The sequence below is a fragment of the Phasianus colchicus genome, chromosome 18, assembly GCF_987193195.1.
Source record: "Phasianus colchicus chromosome 18, bPhaCol1.hap1.1, whole genome shotgun sequence".
NCBI classification, from domain to species: domain Eukaryota; kingdom Metazoa; phylum Chordata; class Aves; order Galliformes; family Phasianidae; genus Phasianus; species Phasianus colchicus.
The window spans coordinates 11335087-11352174 of record NC_143453.1 but is presented as its reverse complement, the minus strand read 5'-3'; positions in this window follow the sequence as shown (position 1 = coordinate 11352174).

Sequence of the window (17088 nt, the reverse complement as noted above, 5' to 3'; positions counted from 1 at the left end):
CAGGAAAAGCAAAGGTCTGGTTTGCCAATAGATGAGGGATTAAAAAGGGGAAATACAAAAGGGGAAATAAAGATAGGGGATACAAATAGGGCAGGAACTTGTGTGAGAGTCATCCAGAAGCCAGCAGAAGCACAGAGCTCTGTTTGTGGCATGTGTCCCAGAGCCAGTGTGCCACTGCTGGGGTCCTCCTCAGGTGGGGGCATCTGAAGTCCCCCTGTGGGAGTGGAGGCCCTGACATATCAGAGGAAGCATTGCAGAGGATGCTGAGGGCCCTCACTCAGCAAGCTGCAGTTCTTCAGCTAAAGCAATTTGCTAACAAACCCCAGGCACCGATTGTTTTGTTCTGTTAAAACAAACCTCCAGGAAATTCAGCTACAAACTTTTCCTATTGCTTGGCTCTTATCTTGCTCTATTGCAATAACTATTTGATGACCTCAACAGGGGCCTTGAATCCAGTAATCAGTTCTTCAAGTGTACAACAAAATCTCTTCTTTCCCCCCTAAACAACCGCAAGTATCAAGGGTTTGTCTTGACCTTTTATCTGTTTTGACAAGCCAAGGACCTTGCCCTCCTCCTCTGCATGCTGATGTGCCCTGAGGATCGGATTGGAGGACGTGGTTGGGCTCTCCTGCCTTGGCTGGGTGATATCTCATGTAACTGCCTAGCAAAGCAAAGAAGGGAACTATATATGTATGGCCTGTAAGGTGATAGTGTTAGTTTAACTTGCTCTGCCGTCGGGAAGCTCAGTTGGTTGTTTTGTGCAGATAACTTCTAGTTCCTGCTTATCCTGGGTGAGGAGAGTAAACGATGTGAGTGATTCAGTTGGGGAGATGGCCTGTTATTGCCCTGGTAGCTCACACCAAGAGACCAAGGATGCTGATAGCTCTGCCCAGCTGCAAGCCTCTGTTTGGTGAGGAAGGGGTTCAACTGCAGCCGGTGGCACTGCAAACAGAGGGGCTGCAAAGTAGCTGAGCACCAGGGCTGTGCTTATCATTACAGTGAAATATTATCCCTTCATGGCTAACAACTAGCAGCAAACCTGCCTGTTGTGGAAGCAATTTGGCAAAATTAGCTGGTTAAAGAAGTCTGCCTATTGATTAACTGAACTAAATGACCCATAATGAACAGCACAACTGTGAAGCTAATCTATTTGGTGGTGGTTTCCTTTCCCTTAAAGATGTGCAACCTGCAGACCTTGTGCGTGGCTGCACTGGCATGGGCTTCTGTGCACGAAACCTTTAGAAGTTCCTTGGGCTACAGGAAGACTCAGGAAGACCTCAGGTTAACAAGAGAGATGAAGCTGGGGTTGAAGGCCTTTGGTTGGTTGGCATGCACTGTTACTCCCTTGTTACAGGTGTGAGTTATGTCTAGCATGATGCACAGTCTATAAAACAAAGTCAAGCTGGAGCTTAACTTGACTAGTTTAGAGGAGCTAATTTAGATATGAATATTTCTGGATCTCTCGCTACCTCTGCTACTTTCTTCTCACACTTTTCAGCTATCCTATGAAAAGCAGTGCCTAAATTCACTGCTCTGTCCTCCCTTTGGTGTTATAAGAACTGGAAGCACTAATTTCTACTGTCAGCAGTGAGACCACCCAGCCTGTTTTGCACTGCCTGGTACCACTGCTGCACCAGGCCGAGTTACTGATAAAGTTAAGCTATAGTTTCAAGCAGTCAGAAAGAAAACAACGTTTGTTTTCTGTAACTCAGCTCTTATCTGTCTCCTTTTCCCAAGCGATCCCTCAGAAAAACAGAAGCTGGAATCTGACCAGATGAGCTCTCAGGGAGTTGAGCTTATAGTTAAATGAGTCCCTGAGCAAGAGCTTTTCTGTGGTTAATAGTTTAACACCTTCTTGCAATGTCCGAGCAGCAGAGATAGGTCCTGCTGACCACAACCAGGAGGGAAGAGTGGGAAGCAGAAGACAGCAGGTTCTTTTCCCCTGCAACCTCTCTGCCGTTCCCATTACCTTACAGCTGGAATTCCCCCTGGCAACTCACTTGTTGGTCCAGCTGCAAGCTCACTAATAGGAATGAACTAGCTCCCCAGAAAGATGCAAGAGAGCTTAGCATTGCCTGAAATCCCACAGGAGCTCTTCATGGCCTCCCCTTGCCTGGAAGCAGGATCAGCTCCCGGGAAGGCAACGATACTGAAGTACCTCCTGCCGGCCAGCAGGAAGGCTCCAGGTGAGAAGAGATGAGATGTCTCCTTCCCCTGCTTCATGGGGTGGTGCTTCTTGCTGTACTTATGGAGCTTTCTGAAAGCTGTGATATAGCAGCTTTGCTTTGGTGGATAGGCAGCAAGTAACTCTTTGCTTTCAGTAGTTCACAGAGCCCCCAGCAAACCTGAGCATTCTTTTTCACTACATATGTATAATTTATTATTAAAGAGATTATGCCTGTATCAGCATTCATTTCTTAGCAGATCCCTTCATACCTCATGTATCGCCATGCAGCATGCAGATACTCTTAAAAGTGTCCCGGTTGCATAACACAGCTTTAATAGCTATAACAAGGCAATTAGTGCATCATTCCACTTGAACTTTAATGTAGTAATTGGCAGTAAGTAATCCCACTGCCGCTGTGCCCAACCCATGTTGTGAACAAATATCAGAGTGGCCCTATTTATGAAAGGGGGGAAAAAATGAAATGTCCCAGTTGCTGCTGCTGGGTTTGGAGTTGATGTTGCTGCTGCTGGGTTTGGAGTTGATGTTGCAGATGCTGAGCGTGCTGGGGGCAGCAGAGCTTGTCTGAATCACTGAGCCCTTTTACTAGGTGTGCACCCACCCTACTGCATCCTTGCGGCTTCCAGACCGCCCTAACCACGGCCACATGCCTCTGAAGAGGAAGGGAAGGGGAGGGAGGAAATGCTCTAACCCACATCTTGCTTGATCTCTGCTGTAATCATGTCCCATCTCTTCTCCTGCTCATCTGAATAACTGACATGCATGCTGTTGGGGCCGGTTTGTTACTGACTGTGCTCAGCTTTGTGAAATGTGTAGGTATGAGAGACGCTTACCTTGGGGATTTTGTGAGTGGAGAAAACAGGAAATGATATTTGGGGTGGTACTGCAGCAGAGGGTTTTTAATTATTTTTCTTGAGCCCATGCTTTTGAGCAGAATTGGTTGCAGTATCATCGAGACCAGATGCATAGTTAATGATTTATCTTATTTCTTATGGGTTTTTATGGCATGGGTGCAGTAAAAATGTTTCCAGTCAAGGAGGGTGAAGTTTTCCAGGTCTTCTGTGGCAATGCTCAAGTGCTGATTTTGGCAGCAGTACACACAGCCCTGCATCCTGGGGATGCTCTGGCTGCATGCCTGCTGTGTGCTCCAGTCAGCCCCATGGCAGCTCCTGCACCTCCCAGCACAGCATCTCTGTAAGCGAAAATCAGGGATGCCAGGAAGCAAAGGAATAGGATGGGACGTGTGTCCAAAGTTCTGGACACTGCTCCCTTCCAACCACATCCCTTAGCAGCAGGATCTCCCACTGCTCCTTGTTCATAAAAAGCAAATGACTTCTCAGATTTATTAGTTACCTCCAGGTGCAATTTATCAATTCCAAGCTGGGCCCTGCCTGGGCAGCTGGGGAGAGGCTTGTGTCTTTGATTAATGGGCTTTCCTGCACAATGGTGGCAGATTTCTTACTGGGATTTAATTCTAGCAGATTCTCAAAAATAACAAGAAGAGTATTCAGTAAGCTGTGTGAGAGGACACAGGGCTGAGGTGAGGTTCATTTGAGAAAGCTTTGAAGTGTTTGCAGAAGGGACTGAGGAAGACTTCATCGGAGCTGGGGAATGGGAAATGGAGAAGGGGGAAAAGGAGAATGAATCCAACAGCTTGTAATGGAAACAGAAGAACAAGGCCTTTCTAGACAGAACAGAAGCAATGGGAAGAAAGATCTCAAGAAGAATAATGAAAATGTTTATAATTGGGCACTTGAAAACAGAAGGAATTCCTCTAAATGATGTGAATTTTGGTTGTGAAATCACTGTGAAAGAGTGGAGCAAAATTTAGTGGAAGAAAGTAAGAAAAAGTAGGAAATATCAGGGGCTAAAAAGGAAAAGCCCACAAGTATGGAAAAATGTTGATGTTTGAGTGCAGCCCTTCCTCCTCCCCTGGTGGTGTCCTCAAACACATGGGGCTGCAGCAGGAGCAGCTTGTTTCCATCTTCAGTTTCTTCTCCTTTTAGCCATGGCTGAAAATGACAATGTGATGCACAGACATGAATTTTGGACTCTCAGCCAGGATGAATTCCTGATCTTTTGGCCCTTTTTCACAGATGGAATGATGCTCATTTGTACCTTCTTTTTCAGCTCTACCAAGGCAGCATTCCAATGGTTCTGTATCAGTGTAGAAAAGCAGCGCAGGCCCACACCAAGGTGAGGACAGAATGGGCTGTTATTTTCCAAAGGTGTTGGGATGATGGATTTTCCAAAGGTGGTTTACAGCTCCTCCACCAACACCATCCTGTCCCCTTTGCACCTGCTTGGCTGCTGACGACCCTCCTAGGTGCCACAATTTAATGTCAGTGTGACAAAGTGTTTTCTCACCCTTGTTAAGCAAGAACATCGCAACCCAATTAAAGGGCAGCGTACTCCAAGATTTCGATACATATTTATGCCATCTATTTTAGGTAGCTACTTTCAGATCCTTCCCTATGGTCACTGCAAAAAAAGATACGCATCTCTGGAAGGTGACTCACAACACCCAAAATAGATGCCTGTTCTCAGACATCCTCCCTAATTATAGAAGGACTTCAGAGAAGTTAAGATCCTCATTGCAACACATGGAAGCTGATGCATGCAGGAAGGACCATTAACCTCTTTGTTCTCCTTGACACTTGCAGGCTTTCTGCAAGCCAGCGTGTTGGTTTGCACCTTTCCTGCAAGCTACAGAGCAAGGTGTGGAAGCAAGAAACACAATTTATCCCATCACGACTGTTCTGCAGAGCAGGGATGCCACAGCCCGGGTGGCACAGTCCAGAGTTTCTCACCTCTCTTTGCATAGCTGTCTTTGGAATCACAGTTGAAAATTAACCCAAAAGTTAGCCATTTGTAAGCCAAGCTGACAGGAAATTGCTGGCTTTGTGCTGAAGAAGTCATTACCTTAAGCTTTATTGCTGTGTGCAGAGTTTACTTGTGACAAAGTAAATGTGCAGAGATGTCAGTAAATAGGGCTGGGATATTGCTGTGTTAACAGCTCTGTGGTAAGCTATCAATCAGCAGAGTAGTACAGAGGAGAACATTAAATGCCACTGCTGTAAGCACAGAGGCTCCTCCAGGTGCATGCAGATGGGCATCCTGCTTCCATGGCACCGCTGGCCCCTGGAGCTCATGCAGGCAAGTAGGGCTTCATCCTCATCTCCAGCTGGACAGCATGCCTTTCTCACATGGCTCCTGGGGCTGTGTGAAGCACATCTGGAGCTGCATGGGAAGTGTTGCTAAGGATGCTTGGACCTAGAGATGTGTGGATTTGGAGTTCAGGCAGGTTTACACCAGGATTCTGTCCAGTCTGTTCTATGGTGGTGTGATGGTAATTTACTCCTGGTGCAGCCAATGAGCTCCTCGAGCTGTGATCACGATGTGCAACAGTCCTGACGTGTCCTTGGAGGCAGTGAGGCTGCCTGGGGCAGAAGGGAGCGGGTGTGTTGGGCTGGGGCCAGCTGGAAGCATGGCTGAGTGCAGCATGGTCTTTGGGACCTCTGCCACTGTGGATGGAGCAGCATCGCCTTTGAGCCAGTGTGACAGCTTGATGTTCTTTGTGTTTTGGTCCTGTCCATTAACATTATGGATGTGAAGGGGAGAGGGATTTGTTTCCACATTGCCGGAATAGGCTTCATTTACAATAAATGAGGCAGCAGGGCATACTGCCTGCACTATAGGAGAACTTCTGCTGGGTGGAAATGCATGTCCTGAGAACAGGCTGGTGGCCGTGCTTGGTGTGTGTCCATTCAGCACAAGCTGCCCAGACAAAGCACCCCTGCCCCCACTGCTCCCCAGCTGCAGGCCAGGGGCTCAGGTGGAGCTGGCTGCAAGGTGCTGTGCTCCCTCCAGCTCAGCACTCTGGCGAGTGGGAGGTGTGGGTTTCTGGCTTTTCTCTGCATCCTCAGGGTGGCCAGCAGCCTGTCTTTATGCTTTCTGAGCACTTCAGGGTGTCTGGAGCTGTTTATGTGCTTCTTCCTTGGGGGTTAACCTTCACTTCTGACGCTGGTTTTTGCCAAACCTGTGGCAGCCTGCTGCAAGCCTGCATGTCTGAGTTTTTCCTGCTTCTGTCCCTTGTGTGAGCGATAAGGGCAGATGGAATAAAAGTGCTCTGCTTGTGGAGCTGCTGTGGGGGCAGAGCAGAGGAACTTCCCAGGCATCGGCCGTGTGGGGCAAGACAGTTGCACTCAGCACAGGGCAGCAGCTGCGGAAGCCAGAGCCCTGTGCTGGCTGTTTTATGGGGCTGCTTCCGCTGGGACAGCAGAGCTGCTGCATCTGTAGCATTGTGCAGGTGCAACAGTTTATGCTGGTGTGGGAAGGGAAAGGGAAGACTTGAGAGGTGTCAACATAAATCAGATGCTGTTGCAGATTTCCTCTTGCAGCCCTTGCCTGCCCCGTGCCCAGATGTTATAGGGGTTTTTGTAGGCTGATAAAACCATGTTTCCCTGTAGTGAAACTGTGGTATGGGCCTGAGAGACTTGCTGCTGCTCTCACTGCTGGGGTTGAGAGCGGAAGAAATCGAGTGATGGTTTTTGTAGCCATCTAGCCTTGGCTCAGGATTTCCCATGGCTCTGGTGCTGGGTGGTGGATTTGTTTTTTTCTCTCTCCTGGCAGCTGCCCTTTTCCTGTAAGGAAGTCCCTTATGCATGCACAGGGAATGGCACCAAGAAGTATCCAGCTGTAGCTCAGCATGCTCCTAGAGCAGTGCTGCCGTAACAGCCAGACACTTGGCTCCAGCTGGGCAGTGACTCATGCAGCATTTGGCTGGAGTGTGCAAAGTTCCCTTATGATATGGAACTTTTCCTATTCATCCACAGCCACAGTATCTCCATGAGCTGGAAGGATGCATCCCTCTTCCAGCTTCCTGGAAGCTTCCTGGTCTCTCTGCCCAAGCTCCCCTTAACAGCAGGAGGGAAGGGACACTCCCAGAGCTTCCCTCGGGCTCTAAGGCATTTTCCCACTTTTTTCATACAGAACAATTTGAGAGGCCCACGGCACTCTTTGTGAGCCTTCGTGGCAGCAGAAGCCAAGTGACGATCCCCTCCACCCCCTTCTTGTTGGGGTGCAGGATGGAGAGCCAGCTTCTCCTGGACCCATGCCCCGGGCTGGGAGGTTGCTGGCAGGGCCTCTATAGCTGCTGGGTTGAGCTGAGCCTGCGTGTGTGTCTGAGTTGATGGCGAGCTCAGAAAACTGTTAGCAGGGCTGGAGCCTGAGGGGTTTGTGGTGCCTCCTTCAGTTATGGATTCTCTGGTGTCTAATCAAGGCTGAGCACACACTGCAGCCTTTTGTTCAGTTGAGGTTACTCATAACATCTCTCTCCTTTACGTGGATGTCTATTTCTGTGAACCTTTGAGGAACTGATTCGTCTCTGAGGCTGTTATCTCTGTCAAATTCGTCTGAAACTGCTCAATGAGTTCAAAGCTGCTGAGGGAGACACAGACAATGTGAATGTATGAGCCGTAGGAAACCAGCCTGACAGTTTGAAATGAGAAACACTTCAAAATTGTCAAAATAAAAAACGGTCCCAGTGGCCTGACCTGACTTTTTGTCCAGATTATTGGTTCCTAAAGTCTTCTGAGATCCTGGCAGCTACCCTAGCTGCTGAGAGCCCTACGTTGCAAAACACAGCACCAGCTGTGCTGACACTGAAGGGATGCTGAGGATTGGCAAATTTGGCACCAGCCTCTCTTGTGGCCTCTCAGGTCTGGGAGAGTGGAAGCCCATGGCCAGAAGCCCGTCCACACCATTACCAACCCACCTCAAGAGAAGGCTGTATGAGAAAGTCATTTGATTTGTGTTTCCTTTTGCTAAATATGTTTGAATGAAAAGGGATCTGACACCAGTTAATTAGACACAGGTGCATGTTAGAAAAATAGTTGCAATAATGAATCTCGTTTTACTGATCCCTGCTGCTGTTCCACTGGTACTATCACAACCATTCACAGGGTGGTTAATCTTTTAGCTAGTGCTTGAAGCGTTTTATGCAGGGAGCTACGCACCATCAAAAAGAATGAATGACCCTGTTTCTCTTCCCTAACGTGGCTATCAACTAGGGCTGTCTTTGGCACAGCTTGTAGGTTGATTTCTGGATGAACGTTAGAGGCAAAATACATCTGTCCAAATGTTGACATCTAATTGTGGATGTCTACGTTTGAGTTAGTTGTCTAGACTCTTGTTTATAGGAAAGAAATGGGCACCCTAAGGACATGAGTCATTGTATGCTAGAGTAGATGTTGAAAATAGGTCAGATGAATCATTCTCTAACTGGGCCTCTTTCTCTCCAGTGCCTATAAAGAGAGTCTGGAGCCACCATGCTGGGGGGAGCAGAGGTGTCTGTAACGCATGATGCGTCCCATGTGAGATATGTGTGATATGTTTCTGGGTATGCGTAGTCAGCTGCTCTTCTGTTTACACATCTTACCGGCATCTTCTGCCCACTTCTTCCTGCTCTTCTCATTACAAATTAACCTGGGACTGAGACGCCGTTTTGTACCTGTGCCTTCCAGCTACACGAAGGATGAGCCCTATGTACCTGCATCTCCCTCTTCTCATCATCATCAGACTGAAGTCACCTTTGTTGCTCGACAGGGCGTTGTCTTTCTCCATCTCTGTTGCAATGCTGGTGGCCACGTGGTGGGATGGGCTCAGGGCACATCGGTGCCAGCCCTGCTCAGCTGGCCTGCTGTGGCTGCACGGTGTCACACGGTGGGGAGTCAGGGCTGTTAGCCTCAACCTGCCGCACACATTTCTTTCCACCTTGCTGCCCTTTGTTGGACAACAGAATGCTCAAGTCTTCCAGCAGATCCAAATCCTTCCCAGTAAGCCTGGAGCCTACTTCTAGACGTTTTAACAGAGCCAGTATTGTGCTGATACATGGGACTGTGGGAGGAGAGAGAAACTATTCAGAACGCATGGAAAAGCAGATGAGGATGGAAAGAAAACTTAAGAGCTCAGATAAGATTTGTGCTGCAGGTGTTTCTTCAAGTCGTGCAGGTTTCCCTTTATCTCTGAGCCAGGCCATCCAGATAAGCTCATTAGTCAGGTTAGCTGAGCACTGTTCTGTTTCTCAGCAGAGTTACCGAGGCCCTCTGGCCTCAACAAAATCCCACATTTTTGCGTTTTTTTTTTTTTTTTCTCCGATTGATTCTCCGAACTGCTCCCTGTGTGAGGGCTACTGGGTGTGGTTGTGCCTGCGGTCTCTTGGCTTAGCACAAAGACTTGCCTTTACCTTCCCTTGGTTAGATCGAGCCCTGCATCCACACTTTCTGCTCCAACCTCTGTGAGACTCAGATCCTTGTGCCCAAAACTCGTGAAAAGCAAAGGATGTGGTATTGGAGGGCTGTGCCAGTGGCCTGGGAGGAAAAAGAAATGACCCTCTGCTCACGGAGCCTTGAGCAACAGGAGGCTGTTAGGCAGCAACTGCCTTGCTCAGCATGGGAAGCAGCTGGGGCTGGAGCTGTCGGATGGGTGCAACAGCCCTCTGAGCAGCTCGGGTGAGGATCCCTGCTGAACTTCATCTCTGTGTTAAATTGCCTACCATAATGCATGTAGTCCTGAGCGCCAGGAACACGTGAGCACTTGCTGGGCATGAAAGCTGAAGGAAGAGAAAGGAAACCACAGCCAGCCTCGCTCTGCTCAGTGATCTCCCACGAGGAAGCTCCATGTCACGGCAGCCAGCCCTCCTGCTGGCTCTTGAATGCAGACTGGAAGGAGCTGTCCTTCAGAACAGCCCTGCAGAGAAAGACCCTGGGGTCTTGATGAAAAACTTAACGTGAGCCAGCAGTGTGATCTTGCAGCTTGGAAGGCAAATGGTATCCTGGGCTCCATCAAAAGAGGGGTGGCCAGCAGGGACAGGGAGGTGATTGTTCCCCTCTACTCTGCTCTTGTGAGACCCCATCTGCAGCACTGCGTCCAAGTGTGGAGCCCCCAGTACAAAAAAGACAGGAAGCTGTTGGAGAGGGTCCAGAGGAGGGCCATGAAGATGATCAGGGGACTGGAGCACCTTCCCTATGAGGACAGGCTGAGGGAGCTGGGCTTGTTCAGCCTGGAGAAAAGAAGGCTGCAGGGTGACCTCATTGCAGCCTTTCAGTACCTAAAGGGAGCCTACAGAGGGGAGGGGAATCAGCTCTTTGAAAAGGTAGATAACTGCAGGACGAGGGGAAATGGTTTTAAGTTGAGGGAGGGGAGATTTAGGTTGGATGTCAGGGGGAAGTTCTTTACAGAGAGAGTGGTGAGGTGCTGGAACAGCTGCCCAGAGAGGTTGTGGATGCCCTGTTCCTGGAAGTGTTCAAGGCCAGGCTGGATGGGGCCCTGGGCAGCCTGGTCTAGCATTAAATGAGGAGGTTGGTGGCCCTGCATGTGGCAGGGGGGTTGGAGATTCATGATTCCAACCCTGGCCATTCTGTGATTCTGTGAATGCACTGTGTGGGGTGCAGCAAGAGTGCTCCAGGAGCCTGCTGCCATCTCAGCATTTGTAGCACTGACCTGAGGTGACTCAGAGGTGTTTTCCTTCCATCGTGTAAGTTCAGAATTGGCCCATGCTGATAATGACTGAACATTCATCATTCCTCTGATGGTGTTTAGTGCTCTCATATGAAATGAGTTGGCAATTTCTATCCAGTTCCTAGTAGACTGGCATCTATTTGGTGGAAGGACTGGAGCTGATGCTGACCAGGAAGGCTCATCTTTGGCTGGAATGGCTGCCCAGCAAAGGGTCCCACTTCCACTGCCTTGTGGTGCTGGTCAGGACACATCTGCTCTGGTGCTGCACCGTGTTCCACGCCTCATTGTCTCACCAGCTCTTCTCTTGCTCTCTGACAGGCCCTATGTTTTTCTCTTATATCCAGGGTTAACCTTACTACTAAAACTCAGCAAACCTCCGGACACCTATTTGTTCCTGGAAGCCTTCTTGCTGTAATGATACCTGTGTGCACACTTGTCCAGCAAATACTAAGCCAGGGATTTTTGCTGATGTTCAGAAATGTCATTACCAAACCTGAAGCAGATGGTAGAGTGGGATTCAAGCAATAATACAGAGATGTTCTCAATATTATGAAGCACTGTAATGGCTCACCCAAGGATGCTACAAGATCTTATTGGGAGGATCTTTAAGAACAGTGGGTATTAGTCAGAGGTGACCCCTGACTGATCCTCCCCTGGAGAAGGAGAAGAGCTATGTGCTTTCCTTGTGTCTGCTCTGGTCCAAGGGTACACAGCTGAGAAACCCAATGGATACTGAAAGGGTGTAAAGCATAGAAACAGAGCAGAAATGTTGAAAGAAAGTGTGCATCTCAGATTCAGCCTGGTTTCTCAGCAGCATTTTGGTTAGGGCAAGTCCTGCCTTCTTTAGGGGTTTGAAATGCTCAGGTATGTCTGATATCAGGACAGGCAGAAAAGAGAGTGCAGTTTCCTTGGGGCAGAGCTGTGAGGGTTTGCTTTGTGCTGTCTGACCCATGCTGGGGCAACTTACAAACACTGCTTGAAATTTCCTCCTAGCATTTGATGCTTCTCAAAAAAGAACAATCAATAACAACACTACATGGGGAGAAGTCACTGGGCTTGAGCTGCACCTAGGTTAATTTACATTAAGTGCTTTTCAGTTCTCTCTCTAATGCCCAGTCTGTGTGTTGCTCATTTCCTCTGGTGGAGAAGTGAGAAGCACATGCAGCGGAAACAGAGCAAGCCAATAAAAATGATGTGACAGAGCAAGAGGGGGAACGTTGCAAACAATCACTGCTTTGACAGATAAAGGCATCTTTAGGAAGCTTGCACATTGTAGAAGCCTTGTTTTCCTGGTCTGGCGAGTGGAATGGAAGAGGAACACACATAATAGGCATTTTCACCTTTTATTTGACTCCCACAATATTTTAGCACTTAGAAGAGTACTTAGAAGAAGAGATCCAGGTCTCCTAATCCACATCTGATGCTTTGGCAGAGACACAGTGAGCAGCACCAAGACGAGGGACATCACAGCCTGCAGAGCCACACCGCCTGCCCCACCACCTGCTGCAGGTCAGTAAGTGCTGGTGGAACATTCCTGCTGTGTGCCAGGCCCTGGGATGGGCAGGATGCTGCGCCAGGCTGCCTGACTTCCAACCACTCCTAGCAGCTGAAGTGGCACTGCTGCTTGTAATGACACGGCATCGGAAATCCCCAACATGCAATTGCACGAGAAGGTCACAGCTCAGGCGGAGCAGCACATTAAACATTAAACGCTCCATTTGTACGCACTCGTGGCCTCGTGCCAAGATGAATTCGAAATGATTAAATCTCCAGCCGTGTCGGCTTCTTTCACAGCAACATAAAACACTTTGCTCTGCTAGTCAACACGCGACGCTGTGCTGAAGACAACGGGCTCACCCTCTGAGCCTTGTGCATCTCGGCGATTGGTCATTGGCGAGCATCTCGGGCTGGCAGGCACTCTAGGGCTTCCAGGGGCCTCCACTGCTGCTGGGGTGACGTGCTGAGCAGCAGCCATGCGTCTCACCTCAGCCGTTCATCTCTAAGTGAGACAAAGGCAAATGGAAGGCAGAGAAGCAGATAACCAACTGTTGACCACATCGTAAATCCAGAGACATGGCGACAGCAGGGTTTAGCTCGCTCATGCAGGAAACGTAAATGAAACTGCAGAACTCGGATTCAGTGGTTGCTGGGAAGGAAATCTCTTTTGGTAGCTTGCACCTGCTGGATATAAAAGGAAAAGGACTGGATTTCTCAATTTTGCAGGAGTCTATTTTTTTCCTCAGAAGGCAGTGTATTTATAACTCTAGTAAAACTGCAAAAAATGGTAAATAATAAGAGCTTTACAAGAGGAAGAAATTGATTTCTGGATCTGATCAGAGCAAAGCTCTTAATCTTTGCTCCTCTTTAATACAATTGCTGCCTCTGAAGGCCCAGGCCCTAACGTTTCGGTCTGTCCATACTCATATGGAAGACTGCCAGAAAAGGGTAAGAATCTTTTTTTCTTTTCTCTCTTCTTGATTAAAAAAAGAAGAGATTTGGGTCAATCGTTCTTTGATTGTTTGAGCTCCTCAGGTGACAGGAGCAAGTGCAGGTTTTGTGACTCCATAACCGAGCACTGAAAGGAGCACTACTGAGAGAGCAGGGTGACCCCGTGGGTCCAGCCCTTGCCCTTCCCTGTGATGTGCTCAGCTCTTCAGGCTCACTCAGACAGCCGCCAGCTGCCTGCCCAGCTTGCCCAGCTATTGCTGATATGCCCATATGCCCGTATGGATGAGGTTCACCACCCAAACAACAAACCTAATCTTGCAGCCAGCCTGCAGAGGATCATCATAGTGCTCAAGTGCTGCATGCTGAGCACAGATGGTGTGCCCATGGACTGAGCTGATGCACATAAGTGAACCCATGCCTCGTGCAACCTCGTGAACCATTTTGCATAGTGGTCTAAAGAGCAGAAGATCAGAAAAAGCAGATCTGCAAGTGCCCCGGGGGGGTCCAGATGTTCAGAAAACTGACCTCTGAGTAACATGCAGAGCTCTTTTTATGGATCAGTCCATTTGCTTTGTGATGTGCAAGCATAGCAGAGGGGATCCTGCTTTATTTACATCTCAAAGGCCTTAGGGCTTTAAGTGGCAGCAGAAACAAATTCTGGAAAAGCCTCTGGAAAAGCCTGTGGAATTTCCATGTGATGGGACCCTGAGTCAGACCGAGCTGCATCAGCAGAGGACCTGCTCCTACAGCTGAGGTCTGCAAAGGAGATCTAAAGGCCTTAAGGTCGAGGGGAAAAAACGCAAACCATGGGACCAGATTTTATTAGAATGGAAACAGGGACACTGCGCCTTGCAAATGGAGAAAATGCAAAGCAGCCGTCTCTGCACTCCCTGCCCTCTGCCTGCCTGCAGCTGTGTGCTCCCAGAGCTGCTGTAACTCTGGTGCAGGAGCTGCAGCCGCTGCCCAGTGTTCCTCTGCCCCCCAGGACCTCACGGGTGTCACAGTGCCTTGCCATTTCAGTTTCCTATTTGTTAATAAGGCCAGAGGCTTTGAGAAGTGCTGTCTGACTTAATCCCTATTGATCACAGATCCGAGAGCCCTGATGTGAAGGAATTTTAAATTTCCAGCCGCTGGCTATTTAACAACTTCTGACTTCAAAAGCTCCGGGAGCCTCCTTCTCCTTTTAAACACATTTTGCACTTAAGGAAAATACAGTTGGTCCCTCATTAACGTGCCCATCTCCTGTAATGATACAAGTGCTTGTGGTGCGAGCTCTCAGTTCTCACGCTATGGGTACATATTTCAATCATGAAATCAATAGGCAATAACCAATGTCTGATCTTTATGGAACTCGTTCACTGCAAGGGCACATTTTATGTGGTCTCACAAGGTAAATGTAAAACGGATGGTGTTGAAAAAGCCAGCAAGTCCTTGGCCCAAGAGCTGGGGCTGCTGCACCAAGCCAGGCACTGGCCCTGCATCTCTTTGGTGACAGGAAGGTCTGGTCCCCACTGCCACGGGTACTGCTGCAGGGTGACAGCCTGAGTTACAGCCCAGTGCTGGGGAACATGAAGGAAGCTGGAAATTACAACGGCGCATGCAGAGAAGACAGTAGAAACCACGCTAATCTCATGGGATCTCCAACCCTATAATCTACATGGGTTTATGCCTGAACTGAGCTTTTACAGTTGTGCTCTTCAAGAGAAGTTTACTTTAAACTGGGAGGGCACATAAATCTCTTTGGCTGAAAGAGGAGTTGATTCACCAGGGGCATGCAGAACTCCTGTGCTTCTATGGCAAGAGCAGAGCCAGCAAACGGGCAGCTTTGTACTGCTTTGGGGAGCACCACGTGTGTGTGGGGAGCACCATGTCTCCATGGGAGCACTGTGTGCCCAGAGGTGAAGGATCACAGGGTGAGCACTGAGAGGGAGGAAGGTGATACTTAATGGAAAGTGATGTGAGGAGGTGTCAGCCTCCAGAAGGCAGAGTTATTCTGGATATGAACGCTCAGGGGAGCTTTGTGGAGGTTCTTGCATAAAACTGAGAGTTGGTGTTTCTGAGGTTTTTGTTGGGTTGGTTGCTTTTTTTTTTTTTTTTTTTTTTTTTGGTGTTTTTTTGTTCTTTTTGTTTGTTTGTTTTTGTGAGTTTTGTCAGAAAGAGAAAAGAAAAAGTCTCTCCTCTCTGAGCCTCCTCCTCCCAAACAGACATCTAAAGAAAGTCAGCAAAGTGCAGCTGTGCACCTTGCAGCTCCCAGCCCTCCTGCAATGCCCAGTTCTTAGTCACCTCCTTCTGGAGAAGTCATGAGGCAGAGCGAAACCCTGTGGCCTCAAACTGTTTACAAAAGCTGCAGGAAGGCATCGTTCTAAGTAAGTTCTCAATGTTTTTTTGGTAGTGAGACACACTCAGCCATGCAGCCCCAGACAGAAACCCAAAGCTGCGAGTGGGGCTAATGGGGAGCTGCACTGAGCCATGCAGCACTGCATGCCAAGCTGGGGCTGCTGCTGTGTGTAGAGCACATCTCATGGATCCTGAGTCTCACTTCTTGGAGTTGGCAGCCTTGCCATTACAGCATGATTTGCTGGCTCTCCTTTTGGGAGCTGATTTAGGGTAGGTGTGAGGAAGTTCTTGTCACCCCACTGTCTGGGCTGCTTGGGCTGAGATGGAATGGTTGCACCCTTTGGACCATGGCTGCTCTTTATGGAGTTTGGGTGCTGCTTTGTCCATGAGCTTGTGTTTAAACAGGGTTCTAATAAAACATAATGTAAATAAATAAGCAAAAACACATTCTACTCACCTCCACCCCAATAAAATCTATTGTATACAGCTTTCTCTTATACAACCCATCTGACTCCAAGAACAAATGTCCCTAATTTCTTCTGGATGTTAAGCTTTGTGGAGATTTAAAGGGCAATTTCTCTCTCCTTTCCTCCATCTCTCACAAAGTATTACAATAAGGAACTGCAGTGACAGACAATACTTGAAGGTATAGTTTAAGAAGTGATTCATCTGTGAAACACAGTGTAGCATATTTTATTGTATTTTAGCTAGTAAAAGCTGTGCGTTCTAACCCAGCTCTGTCATGCTGCAAGGTAAATTATACTTATAGGAATCCCAGCCACCTAGCTGAACATAAGTACCCTCTATACAAGAGTTAATGCAGTAGATTTGTACTTAGACATGTATTTGTAAAATATTTAAGCTGCATGAAAAGGGCATCTGTAGGAAGATATGATTACAGGATCACGTAAGTGTAGCACAGTGCTGTCATATTTTAAGTTTAAACAGCCATCATTAGGGGCTGAGGGCTGATGCTGCATGCAGGGAGGAGAGGAGCCCTGGTAGAGCTGGGTGGGCAGGGAAATGGGCAGTGATCTGAGCCTACAAGGTGGCCCTGGCTTGACAGAGGGGTGTTTGCTGCATGGAGACTGCCCTGTGTGGTCTTCTTTTGGCAGGAGAAAGGAGATGTGGGAAATTGCCTCCATGGTGCTCACGCTTGCTGCTTGCTGCATTCCAGGCAGAAAAGCACAGATGATGAAGAGATGCTCCTCTCAACTTTATAGCGTTCCAAGGCTGCCAGTCCTTTCCAAATGCACACAGAAATCTCATAAGCTCTCCAACATATCTGGGCAGTGTGTTGCAGCCTCCTGGCACAAAGCAGCTCAATCTGCTGTGCAAAAGCTTTCAGGAAAGCAGAGAACCCTGGTGTCAGTCCTAATTGCAGAGGGGCTAAATTGGACCTGCAGGAAACAACACAACCTCTGCCCTTTGACCACAAAGCCTTGCTGAGTTTGAAGCAAGCCAGACTTGGATCTCCTGTAGGCTTGGGTCTTACTTTTTCACATAGTGCTAGCAGCTTCCAGACAAAATAAGAGAAGAACATACTCAGGTACTATAGTAGGAGGTGAAGTATTGGAAACTTGTGATTGCAGATGCTT